Source organism: Furipterus horrens, unplaced genomic scaffold, assembly GCF_987537825.1.
Source record: "Furipterus horrens unplaced genomic scaffold, mFurHor1.1.pri manual_scaffold_1, whole genome shotgun sequence".
NCBI lineage: Eukaryota > Metazoa > Chordata > Mammalia > Chiroptera > Furipteridae > Furipterus > Furipterus horrens.
In genome coordinates, this window is record NW_028327171.1 from 170,195,603 (window position 1) to 170,204,465 (window position 8,863).

Sequence of the window (8,863 nt, forward strand, 5' to 3'; positions counted from 1 at the left end):
GAGAGGTTATGTAACTTCCCCACAAGGTCATACTGCTGGAAAGTGACGGAGTCAAAATGCAAACCTGGTCTTTTAAGTCAAATGCACATTTCACTTCGCACTTCCTGTCAACTTACTACTTTTTCATCTTGGGCTTCTCAAAATAGAACTGAACTGTGAGACTAAATGCACCTACTAGACTGAGAACTGCCTGAGAGTAGTGTTGATGTCTCATTCATTGAATATCTCCAGTGCCTGGTAGAAGGTACACATTAAAGGCAAAATGAATGTATAAATTAAAACACTGGTGCAGCAATCCCATAGACAGTGGCGGAAGCTACATGCAGCTGTGTGTTGCCACAGCTCAAAGGCCTTCCTTGTCAACACTAAATATTCCTTTACATTACCACCAGACACAGATTTCAATATATTTTAAAATACACATAGTAAAACTCCTTTGTTCAAAAGCAGTATTTAATCCTTTTGAAAAATAAACTACGTATTCCTAAAACATAAAGTAGCTTTACAACTATACACCTAATACTCTCAGGTCATGTTGAAAGTAAGTGCACAAATAAGGATTATTTCTAAAGACACTTAATTTTTAAATTTTCATAATAAGAACTTAAAAGCATTTTTATTTTTGCAATAATTGCACTGAAGATGAAAACTAAAGCTCCATTCCATGTAGTAAAGGTAATTGCTGCATTTACTGCTCATGTCATGTTGATGTATGACTATATATCAAAGGTCATCCTTCTGTACTCATACGTTATCAAATTTGAAAGCACAATATTTGATTCTGACCAACCTTTAAACTGCCCACAATGTTCATGAAAAATAGATGGAGTTCTACCCTGGGTTTTAAAAAAAATGAACCCACGTTTCGGAAGCAGAAGGGTCAGGAAGTCAGTGGCAAGGTTAGATGTCAGCACTATGAATCTCATACTGTTGTAGCTTATCAATGAGGTCTAGTACAATGATCACAAACTAAAATTGCTGTACTGATGAAGACAAAGGTCTAAAAAATTAGATAAAACCAGCCCTCTGACAGAGGGCAGTACCTTGTGGACAATAATGCAGAAATAAGGACATAAATCACTCTTTAGAGATAATAAAACCTATAATGCACAAATTGAATTGTTTACATGTCTATTGGAGGCACTGCTGAAAACAGAAGTGTCGGGCACCATACCTCTTGTTAGTCATCTGGACCACAGAAGCCTCAAATTCTGCCACTTTATTAGAAGGCAAGTCATCTGCTTTCTCCCTCTCCTCTTCTAACTCCAAGAACACAGCACTCCTGTCCTGACACACAATTTAGTAGTCTTGTGCCATCCTGACCTAAAAGAAGTGCTAGACATTCAGGTTTGCTTCAAACTATTACTTACAATTGTTTGCTGGGTAGATAAATCGGTCTTATCAGAATCTACTAAAACCTGAACAGCTGCTGCTTGTGGGGAGGGGTAGCAGGGTATGAGGAAGGAAGGACACAGGAAAGAGAAAGCCCCCTCTTCAGTAATGGTGGTGGTAGTCCTAAAATAAATAAACCATCATTTAAGTTCATTAAGCCCAGCTACAGGAGATCGCCTCGTTGGAAAGAAGAAAGATCCTACAAACATGCGTAAGGAATCCAGGGCTTCAAAATCCGAAAGAAGAAAACTGTGCTGAAAACAATCCACAACATCCACCCAAAGCATGTTTCAAGCATATCAGTTTATTTCAGATTGCACACAGTTTATTTTATAAAATACACAACATCCTAATCCAAAAATTCATGTATTCTTTGGCTGTGTGAACACTCATAGTTGAGAATATAAGTTCATTCCAAAATTTAACACTCATAGTTGAGAATATAAGTTCATTCCAAAATTTAACACTCATAGTTGAGAATATAAGTTCATTCCAAAATTTGATGGCTTTTTGTTCCTCAGAAAAAAAATTTTAAAAGCAAACCGCTGTAATTTCATAAAATGTGTCATCTCTTGGCAGGCAGGCAAAGCCTTTAGAATTTTTGCTATAGACGGTAAGGCACAAGTTTCTTGTTTCATTTTTAGAAAAAAATAATGAGTAACCTGGGGGATAATTCATAAAACATATCACACTAGTGCAAGTTTTAATTATACTTGTCATGTACAGTATACATTGCCTTTTAATGATTTTTAAGGCAAGTACTCAACTTTACGATTTGAGTTCGTTTTTTTGTTTTTAAGTATATTTTACTGATTATGCTGTTATAGTTGTCCCAATTTTTCCCCCCTCTGCCCCTTACACCCAGGATCCCCCTTCCCTCTAGCAATCCCCTCTCTTAGTTCATGTCCTTGGGTCTTGTGTGTAAGTTCTTTGGCTTCTCCCTTTTCTATACTATTCTTAACATCCCCCTGTCTATTTTGTACCTCCCAGTTATGCTTTTTAATCCTTGTACCATTTCCTCCATCCTCCTCTTTCCCTCTCCCAGCTGATAATCCTCCAAATGATCTCCATACCTATCATTCTGTTCCTGTTCTGGTTGTTTGCTTAGTTTGTTTTGCTTTTTTACATGCAGTTGTTGATAGTTGTGAGTTTGTTGTCATTTTAATGTTCATAATTTTGATCTTCTTCTTTATCTTAAATGAGTCCTTTTAAAATTTCATGTAATAATGACTTGGTGATGATGAACTCCTTTAGCTTTACCTTCTCTTGGAAGTAATTTATCTGCCCTTCCATTCTAAATGATAGCTTTGCTGGATAGAGTAATCTAGGTTGTAGGTCCTTGCTTTTCATCACTTTGAATACTTCTTGCCAGTCCCTGCTTGCCTGCAGAGGTTTTGAGAAATCAGCTGATGGTCTTATGGAAACTCCTTTGTAGGTAATTGTCTTCTTTTCTCTTACTGCTTTTAAGATTCTTTCCTTATTTTTAATCTTTGGCATTTTAATTATGATGTGTCTTGGTGTGGTCGTCTTTGGGTCCAACTTGTTTGGGACTCTCTGTGCTTCCTGGACTTGTATGTCTATTTCCTTTGCTAAATTAGGGACATTTTCTTTTATTATTTTTTCAAATAAGTTTTCAATTTCTTGCTCTTTCTCTTCTCCTTCTGGCACCCCTATGATTCGGATGTCGGTATGTTTGAAGTTAGTTGTCCGAGAGGTTCCTAAGCCTCCCCTCATTTTTTTGCATTCTTGTTTCTTCTTTTTGTTCTGGTTGAATGTTTATTTCTTCCTTTTGTTCCAAATTGTTGATCTGAATCTTGGCTTCTTTCCCTTCACTATTGGTTCCCCTGTATATTTTTCTTTATTTCAATTTGTATAAACTTCACTTCATATAACCTTCACTTCTTTATTTTTTTGCCATACTCTATGAGTTCTCTGAGCATCCTTATCACCAGAGTTTTGAACTCTGCACTTGACAGGTTGACCATCTCCATTTTGTTTAATTCTTTTTCTGGGGTTTTGTTCTATTCTTTTATTTGGGCCATGTTTCTTTGTCTCCTCAATTTATCAGGCTCCCTGTGTTTGTCTCTGTGTATTAGGTAGAGCTGCTTTGACTCCTTGTCTTAGTAGAGTGGCCCATATAAAAAAGGCACCTGTAAATTGTGTGGAACAGAGCCTTAGGTAATTCCAAGGCAGGGCTACCCACTTCACCTCTCTGTGGTTCTGTTGCGGTAGGGCGCTTGGAGAGGGAACAATGCCATTGCCTGGCTTCTGGTGATTTGCCCGACTCTCGCCCCATTTCCAGTTACTTCATCCACTTCCCATATGTGATTGGAACCCTTCCAGTTGCTGTCCTGTGGTTTGTACATTCTAAGACCATGAGGGCCCTTTAAGTGGCAAAAACCCAGCAGTTCCTTCCGCTGCCCCAACCCTCACTGGTTTTTACAGCCAGAAGTAATGGGGGTTTATCTTCCCATTGCTGGAAGCCTGGGCTGTGCTGTCTGGCCTGCGACTGGGATCACTCGCTCCCAGGTTATCCCTCTTAATTTTTATCCACCACACATAAATGTGGGGTTCTCTGTTCCATCGCCACCACTTGTCCTAGCCCCACCACCTCTCCACCCTGTCTCTGCAACTCCACCACTTTTACCTACCTGGATGAATGTGCCTTTTTTAAATCCTTTGTTGTCAGACAAAGCATGTCTATCTACGCCTCCATCTTGACCATAATCTCTAAGGTTTGGATTCTTATGGCCTATCTACTGAAAGAAAAACAATCTTATCATATTGTGTGTGTGCAAGCATTAGTGAGTATCCATGCTTCACCAGATAGTGTCAAAAAATAGAAACTTTATCCAGAAAATTCCTATTTTGATGCCAGTTATAACATTAAATGGGTCATAAATGAGAGAATAAACAAATAAAAAATGTTTTTAAAAACCCCATTCCATAGGTAAGTAAAATATGGGATCATTGGAGTGTACAAATCTTCAAGAATAAGAGCTTGTTAAACAAACTCAAATTATTTTATACACAATTTGGAAACCTTACCCTGACGATAGATTCATGTGAATTAGGAGAGTTCCTACACTGTAATCCCACCCTAGCATATTGGCTCTTATGTCATCTCCAGTTCAGTTTATTCATAGCTACTGAGCATCTATGTAGGGCACTAAGAATGCAAAAATGAATGACTCCTCCCTACCCTCAATGTGCTAACACTTTCCTTACCCTCATATCTTAAGCTGGTCCTTCTCACTTTCTAGTCTCAATTACTTTATTTGTAGGAGTTTCAGATAGAAGTAGCACACCAACCATTAGTTAGCGCTGATAAAGCCAAGTCTAACACTTATTTATATAAATCTACTCTCTAAACACGTAGCAGACAATATGCCAGATTTTAGTTTCACTTTGTGTTGTTTTGTTTGAGGAGAGCAAGAGAAAATAAAAATTGAGAAACATGGCCTAGCTTCGGTGTTTACAGTCAAATGAGGGAGGCTGACAATAACAAGAGGTCAGGACACTACAAGTTACACAGAGTGTATAAAGTGCAAGGGGAACAAAAGCAAGTAACTGCTTAGGATGTCACTCAGAAGATTACAGATAAACCCAGGTCTTAAAAAAATGAGAGTTTAACAAGAATAGCATCATACAAGATCAGTGCTGAGCATCTCTCAGAAGTATGAAATATCTGAGATCAGAGCAGAAGGAAGAGTAGTGGGAGAAAAGTCTGAAAAAGTAATTTAATTTCTGAAGGGCATCCTTACATATCACCTAAGGAGTTGGCCATCCACACATGAGCCTTAGAATATTTTTAAAATTTTGTGTTTTAGAAAGTTCTAACAGCAATGAAAATGATGGATCAAAATAGAAACGAAGACAAAGGAGTCTACTGTAATTTGCCTAAATTATGAGTAAAAAGTTATCTGGCCCTTTCCCCACTGAATAATTCAACTAACTTGAGATTTGAAAAAATTCCCCAAACTATAAAATCTGCACTAAGACTACAGCAGTATTTCCCATTCTGTGTGAGTGTGGATGTGCATGCATATTCAACAGATAATTTATTGTTTTCTATATGCCAGACACTAGGAATGTAATGTTGAACAGAAACAGCTATGGCCCTGCCTCCATATTATAAAAGAATTTCAAGGGAAGGGTGTATAAGTGAAGAGTCTGACAAGTGTTAGGCTAAGGAAGACTGCCCTGATGAAGTAACACTTGAGTTATCACAAAAATATGAGCAACCCAAAAGAGCATTAGCTATTTCTTTCAGATGCCAAAGGAAAGAGTTCACAGGTAGTGAAAAAGACAAGGACTTAAAGATTTTAGGTTCCAATTTCATTTACAATATTCATAAATTAAGAGGTCTTGGGGAATTTAAAAAATGTTAGGGTGACATTGGTTCACAAAACCATACAAGTTTCAAGTGTATATAGTTCAACAAAATATTAATTACACACTGCATCATGTGCCCATCACCCCAAGGTCTCTTTCTGTCTTCATTTATCGCCCCTTTGCCCACCTTTACCTACCCCACCCCTTCCCTCTGACCATCCCAGCTGTGTCTGTGTGTGTGTGTGTATGTGTGCGTGTGTATCCATGACTGTTTCCTGCTTGATGGGATTCCATCTCCTCACATGGTTGTTGTGAGAACTATAGAGAATGTACCTAGAGCACAGTGCCTGACCAAGAGTAGTATTCAAAAAATGTTCATTTAATTCCTCACTTTCTTCACCCTTCAAAATCAGACTAACTAGAAATATTTATTTTCATAAAAACAAATTGTTTTTCCCAGTTTTCCTAAATCAAGTGCCAGGGATCTGGTAAAAGTCTTTGGCAGCTGAAAATTTGGCCTGTTCTCATATAATCCTGGAATAAGAACTTAAAAAACTAATTTATGAGGGAGATTTTTGAGAACACTTTAATCTTCTCAGAGTGCTTCCAACTTTTATCAAGTCTGCAGCCAAAGAAAGAAAGGTATAAATATTATTTTAAAACCTAGAGAAAAATACATAAAGCAGAAAATCTAGATTAAAAAAATCAAATAATATGGAACTATATAAGTGGATAGTGTTTTCTTCTCCTAAAGCCCATGAGTAGCATAAATTAAATCACATACAACAGGACCTCAGGAGGAGAATCAATGGAAAGCTAAATGGCATCTAAGTCTCACACAAAGACAAACTGAGAAACGGCAATTGGGGAGACACCTACTATCCAGTAAATGTAACAATTTCTAAAAAGGCATTTTAAATCGTATTAAAGTATAAAATGTGGATTCGTTTCTGAGGAGGAAGTTAGGGCAAGACAATAGTTTATAGATTGATACAATTTAATAAGGATTTAATTCTGTACTCGTTTAATTTTTATTGTTTATATTCTAATAAAAGTAACTTTCTATTTTAATACATTTATTTACCTAAACTCAGAACCTGAATATATTTACTTATTAACTGGATGAAGTTAATACATTTATATCTAATAATTATGAAACAAGTCAAAGTACAAACTGTAACATTTAGCAGACTATTGATTTACAACCATCTCTATATTGCTTCATCTTTACATAAGTACTTGAATTGTTTTTAATAGCTCTTTGGTAACTCATACTATATCTAAATCTTTTATAATTTTTACAATAAATTAAAAGTTATACTAGATAATAACACTACATTTTCTTCCAGTTTTCTAAAGCAGTTCTGGTTCTCCATGATTGTTTCAAAATCTATCCACAATTCTGTAAGTTATCGCCATTCTTTGACCCTTCAACTAACTGATTTGCACAAAATCCAACAGGTAATATTGTAAAGTAGTATTATAAGAAAACAATTTTTAAGGTTTTAAGAGTTAAGTACTTGCTGTCAGCTAGAAATAGAAGTAAACATGTTACAATTATTAAAGTCATTTTAACACCAATATTGATTGGAGTGTTAATTGGTGTTTCAATATAAAGCACTTTGCATTAAGAGTTGAAATCTGAGTCTGGCTTAGCTGACATGCTAGTTATCCCTATGACCTTTTATAAGTCATTTAGCTTTCCTGACATTCAGCACACAGTATTTAATTAAGTATTATTAGATAATTAAAATCTCTCTCCCCCACACACAGGAAGCTATACCCCTCCTGATTCAGTTATGTTCTCCGTAACAATAGTGATTGTGTCTGCCTAATGAATAAAATGAGAAAGACCAATTTCAAGAATAAAAGGCATAACTTAACAGCAACCAGCAAAATGTCCAAACTTGGGTTCTAACTGGAACTATTTCAATGCAACAACTATTTATTGGGTGTCCCTGTGTCTATGTGAGTGGGAAAATATGGCAGGCAGAGGAAGAGCATAAGGAGGCTGGGGGATTAGAAAACGTTTGCACATGCCAACCACAGAAAACATTAGTGTAGCTATGTTAAAAGTGTGTGGGGAGGCAGCAGTGTACAGTGGCAGCAGCAGTGGTGAGAAATGCCAGAGGTAATTAGTAGCAAATCACCGACTTTGTGAGCCAGATCAGTAAATTTAGACCTCTTCCCAAAAGCAAAGAGGAATCATTAAAGGGTTTAAACAATGGTGTGGTGGTATAATTCAATCTCTAATTTTGAAAGCTCATTCAGGCTACAGAGCACAGAACAGATAGCAAGGGCCAAGACTGGAGACAGGAAAACCAGCTAAGAGACAGCTTTGTGGTAATGAAGGCCTGAATTAGAAGACAGTACAACAGTAATAGCAAGGCTTCTGAAGTCATTTACCTGCATTCATATCCCAGATTTTCCACTTACCAGCTTGCTTGCTCTCTCTACACCTGTTTTCTCCTCTATAATCCAGAGATAAAAGTCTTCACAGCATTATTGCCAAAGAACAAACAGAATAATACACATAAATAGCATGCTGCTTGGCACAGAGTAAGAATGCAAATGCTTATTATTAATGTACTGTAAATGGGACAGAGAATGAAAATAACTGGAAGACATTTAGGAGACAAATTGAGTTAAGATACAGGACAAAGGGGAAAGGAATTAAGAGACTATACTTTCTGGCTTGAATAATGGCTCCATTTGATGAGATGAGAAACACAGGTGGTTTGAAAGTTTTGAAGGTTTGAAGAAGAAAATGGTGCTCATTTTTTAATATATTGATTGTGAGAGACATTCCAGCAGGCAAGAGAACACAGTGCTCTGAAGTGAAGGAAACAGACTGCGGCTGGAGGTGTGAGAATCGGAAGGACAGATGAGAACCTCTAAAGAAAGGGTATGTGGAATGAAGAAATGCTGACACCAGGTAGGAGCCATGGAACAGCAACATTTAAAGGATGGGCAGAGGAAGAAAAGCCTGCTAAGGACACTGAGAAAAAGGGGGGGGCCAAGATATAATAGTGTGAGAACTCAAAATTCAAAAGAAAAAAAGAAGTATTTCAAACAGAAGGGAGTGCTCAGCAATATCAATACTGCGAAGCAGTGAAATAAGGACTGAGCTTTCACT